This window comes from Athene cunicularia, assembly GCF_003259725.1.
Source record: "Athene cunicularia isolate RWA chromosome 27 unlocalized genomic scaffold, athCun1 chr27_part1, whole genome shotgun sequence".
NCBI lineage: Eukaryota > Metazoa > Chordata > Aves > Strigiformes > Strigidae > Athene > Athene cunicularia.
Window position 1 is genome coordinate 2,350,971 of NW_020799138.1, and position 5,162 is coordinate 2,356,132.

Below are 5,162 nucleotides of genomic sequence, written 5' to 3' on the forward strand. Positions count from 1 at the left end.
AGGATGGAGAGAGGCATTAGGAGAAATTACAGGCATGGAAATCAAGGAGTGTAATTGAAGCCAGATTGGGACATTTTGATAGTAATGTAAATAATTTTATTTTTTTTTTTGTGAGTTTGAGGAATGCTGGCTCATTCCTACCCCAGTGCTCTGCTTTTGGGGTGCTTTGGGGTACCCCAGGCAGGTGCCCAGCGGCGATTTCACATCCACACCTCAAGGGTATCTGGAGGCCAAAACCCCAGTGAAACCTCTGCTCCGGAGCCCCCAGACGGCACCGGGCTGGCCCTGTGGCCCCAATTCAGGCAGCACCCAGCCACGTGCCCCACACATCCCGGAGCCCTTCGGTCCACCCCAGCGCCGTCGATTCATCCCTCCCCGATCCACCCGCAGCGGCGTCGCTGACACCAGTGGGCTGTGTCCATCCCAGTACCTACAAAGGACTGGGGATGCTGTTTCATCCTGGCCCAGGCTGTGCTGGAAGGGTGTCACCTCCCACCCTGAGCCAGGAGGGCAGCATCTGAACCGCCTGGTTTGGGTGCCGTGGTCTGGCCAAGCCCTGTCCCCACTGATTTTTCAGAGCACTCCCCGTTTTTTTGCAGGAGCGCAGCACAGACAGGATGAGCAGCCACAAGGCTCGAGCAAGGGAAAAGGGGGAGGTATTAACAGCAGTCCCTCCCTGGCTGTCTAAATCGAGAGAGCAGTTTTCCCCTGAATGGTAAAATTCTGCCGTGGGCGTAGGAGCCCGGAGCTGCCCGGTGTTTACGCTTCATCCAGGGAAGATGCTCGGCAGTTTTTAAATTGCGGTTCAAGGTGGAGCTGATCCTCCCATCCCTCCATCACGGAGAACAAATGAGTGGTTTCGGAGCTGGCAGAGGCTCCGAGCAGAGGATGGGAGCGAGGAGCACGCCTGTGCGCCTGCTGCACGAGAGCCGACCTTGGCCTCCATCCCTAAAAGCTTTTAAGTACCTAAATCCCATCGATCGTGAGGAGAACCAGAGGCGCAAGGGCTGCGGGAGCCCTCGGCTTCCTGTTCCCCAGACGTGGCCTTGGCTCTTGCCAAGTGGCCCAAGGTGCAAATTTCTCAGCAAAGCTGGCCTAGAAAGTTCAAACGAAGCCATTTTTCCCCCTCCTCTTTTTCCTTCTTCCATCGAAAAAATTATACTGAATTTTCCAAAATGCGACTTATTGCCATGAATTCCCCTCCACCCTGCTAAGACTCTCCACCCAGGAGAGCATCAATAACCCCAGAGCCTGACTTCCACCCCAAATTTCCTCCATTTCTCCCTCAAAAGGGACATTTCCCAGCAGAGTGTGGGCAGCTCAGGGCCCCCCCTCACCTTCCCCCGGAGCAGCCGGGCTCTGTCGTACACCAGGACCCATCCCCTGCTCTGAAAACCAGCCCAGCCCACGGTTGTAGGGGCCCTTTTGTTCCCCCCAGGCTTTTCCTTGCCGCCCTTTATTTAAGCTCTCAGCCCTGGCTGTGAACAGCCAGGATGATATTTTCTCTGTGTGTATTATTTATTCAACATTATTTATAACTTACCATTACTGTGTTACTGTCTTTGTTGTGATAGTAATTACCTACGCTTTTTAGTAGAATCAATAAAAAGTTTGAAGGCAGGAGCTCGCACCCAGTGTTTAACTTGTGCTGGTTTTGGGGGCTCTGATGAGCCCTCGAGGGTGGTAGGAGAGGGGAAAAGCATCGCATGGGTTTGCCCAGACACCTCTGGCCCGTGGAAGTGGTTGGGGGAATCCCAGAATCATCTGAGTTGGAAAAGACCTTGAAGCTCCTCCAGTCCAACTGTTAACCCAACATTGACTGTTCCCAACTCCCCCAGACCCCTCAGCGCTGGCTCAGCCCGACTCTTCAACCCCCCCAGGGATCCCGGGGACTCCCCCCCTGCCCTGGGCAGCCCATTCCAACGCCCAACAGCCCCTTCTGCACAGAAATCCTTCCTCAGAGCCAGCCTGACCCTGCCCTGGGCAGCTTGAGGCCATTCCCTCGGGGCCTGGCGCTGGGGCCTTGGCTCCAGAGACTCATCCCCCCTCTCTGCCCCCTCCTGGCAGGGAGTTGCCGAGGGCCAGGAGGTCTCCCCTCAGCCTCCTCTGCTCCAGACTGAACCCCCCCAGTTCCCCCAGCCGCTCCCCAGCAGACCTGTGCTCCAGACCCTGCCCCAGCTCCGTTGCCCTTCTCTGGCCACGCTCGAGTCATTCAATGGCCTTTTTGGGGTGAGGGGCCCAAAACTGAACCCCCTCAGCGAGGGGCGGCCTCCCCAGTGCCGAGCCCAGGGCTCAGATCCCTTCCCTGTCCCTGCTGGCCACGCCAGTGCTGACACCAGCCAGGATGCCGTTGCCCTCCTCGGCTCCCTGGGCACACTGCTGGCTCCTGTTCCTGGATGAGCCTGAAGAGAGATAAGGAGGGGGAGAGACGGTCACTCCAAGGATGCTCCATGCTCTGTCCTTGAAAGGGGCTTAATACAGTATTTCACCAAGCTGTAATTGGGCTTTTGCTAATTAAACCTTCCCTGTTTGGGGGTGAAGAGGCACGCTGGCATGCGGCTGTCCCTCTTGCAGGCGGCGGTGCCACCTGAGTGCCAACAGCCAAGCAGCCAGGAGCCCCATGCTGCCCCTCCGGCAGGGAAACACCCCCATGTGTGATCCCCCCCCAGCCTGAAGGAAGGTTGGGAGCCAACAAGAAAACCCGAAGTGCCTTTTCATATTACAGCCCGGCAGCTTGCAGCCGAACCCCTCACTAACCAGCTCTCAGCAAGGCAAACCCAGCTCTGCCGGCGGCCAGCGCTGCGCCAGCCCCTGCGGCATCGCCCCGCCGTGGCAGAGCGGGACAGGCAGTGCTGCTGAGACCCAATTTTGGGCCTCTTCGATGGCCACGAGCCACCCTGGGAGTGTGACCGGCCACACGCGGGCACATGGAGCTGGTTGTAGGTGGATTCAGCTTTTGGCTGACCTTAGGGGTCCCTTCTTCCATCGGCAGCCTAAAGGATGCTCCCCCAGCAAATAAACCCCTGGAGCCTTTGGTTTTCATTCCGAGAGGTGACAGCAGACTTTTAGGAGGCTCTTTGTCATTTCATGGAGTCAGGAAAGGTCCAAAAGCTTTCTGGAACAGGAAAAAAAACAGTGGTGGATTTAATGAAAAGCACTAGCAAGTCCCTTCACCAAAGGAGCCGCAGAGGGTTAGGCTGGGAGCAGAAGTTTTCACTTACCTTCGCTGGCTGCTGGCCCAGCCTCGTGCAGACGCAGCCCAGCAGAGCGGCCGTTTCTGTCTGTTGGGCTCAGCTTTACATCGCCAATACCAGGTTTTTCCCGGGGTGACCCCCCCACGCTGGCATCAGGCCGTTGTGCAGCACCCGTGCTCGGGGTGGTGGCAGGGAGGGTGGCTCAGGGATCCCGCTTGCCCCAAGCCCTGTGTCCCCGGCAAGTGCATCCTGCGGTGGGAGGTGACAGCCCCAAAACCCTGCGGGGTGGAGGGATTTATCAAAGGGGGCCAGGGGGAAGCAGCTGGGTTTGCCACTTGCTGTGGCGGAGCGGCAAAGGCAAATTAATTGCGGGAGACCCGGGCTGCTCCCCCCGCTGTGCCCAGCCCCACCATATGTCCGCAGGCAGCTTTGCCCGGTCTCTATTCATCAGTGTGTTAAAAAAGAGAGCGGGATGCTTGGCTTATCCCTTCCCACCCTGCCCATCCGATCTGTTGGTGGGCATCCCGCGCCCCACCGCCCCGGGCTCAGCCTGCCTCATCCCCACCTGGCCCCGGCATGACTTTCTGGCCAGCAAACCCATCGCCATGTGGTTCACACATGTGTTCCCGCGTCTCCGTGCTGGAGAACAAACGGCAGCTTTGGCTTCGGTCTGATTTTATTGAAAGGCAAGACCGTGATGTGAACGAGGGGTTTTCCTTAACGCCCTTCCCGGCTGCCCGGCGGAGCAGCGCGAGCTGGCCGAGAGCAGCTGACCCCGTGCGCCTCGGGAGGTCGATAATTTGCTTTTCAAGAAGAAATCCCGCTGAGCCGTGCTCAACCCCGGGTGCTTTGCTGCCCAGGGAGGGAGATGTGACCCAAGGGAGGAGCCCACGGGGCTGTCAGGAGCTGGGGGGCTCCAATGGCCGTGGTGGGGGGAAAGGCTGGACCCAAGCATCGCTGTGGGGGAATTCTGAAAGCACCTGCAGAGCCCAGAGAGGGGAGGAAACACCTGGCGCTGGCAGGACCCGAGGCCAAACCCCCTGTGCACTGGACAAAGCCGGAGAGGGAAGGTGTCTCTCCTCTGTCCTGGCTGCAGGAGCCACCCCAGGGGTCAGCGACTGTGTGTCTGGGTATTTCCAGCTACTCCCCCTCCCCAACACCACCAGAAAGCCCTCTTCATTCCCCAGTGAGCCCCACAAAGGGCGGCTTTGGTGCTGACACACCAAGGCGGGGCCTGGCTAGGCTGAGGGACAGGCTGTGACATTCCCAACTGCCATCACTGTGGGGTCCGGGCTGGGCAGGACAGGGCAGCAGGGAGTCGCCCTGTGAGAGCTGGAAGTGCCAGAGCAGGGGACATCAGCACCCCGGGAGCTTTTTAGGAACGGAAGGACATCCAAGTGTTGGGGTTTTTCACTGCCAAGGGTTGATTTACAAAGAGGAGCAGGCAGCTTCGGACACCACAGCATCACCTGTGTGCTCCCCGCTGGGGGCTCCTCCGGGTTGGGGTCCTGGGGGTGTCACCAGGCAGCCGTGGGATGTTGTCCCTTGTCACAACGCAGCCAAAGTCGGGTCACCCCGTCTCAGCCCTGGCCACTGACCTGCCCGAAGCCTCAGTATCATTAACAAACCCATGTGGGGGACAGTGAGCAGTGCGGGGGGGGCTGGAGCAGGGTGTGAAGGACAAGACGGGCGGATGGACGTGGCTGAGGGATGAAGGGAGATGGATGGAGGGATGGACAGCAGAGGAGGGTGCGTGGAGACGGATGGATGGATGTGAATAACTGAGCGGCTGGAGAGAGCTGGCTGAGCCAGAGAGCAGGCGCACCCCAAAAGCGCTTCGTGGGAGGGCGGCGGGGACTCGGGGCGCAGGGGGGGGCCCTGGGCTTTGTGTGCCGGTGGAGGAGGGTGCTGGCTCGGCCGCTCGCCGTGATGCTCCGGGGGCGGAGAGGAGGAGGAGGAGGAGGAGGA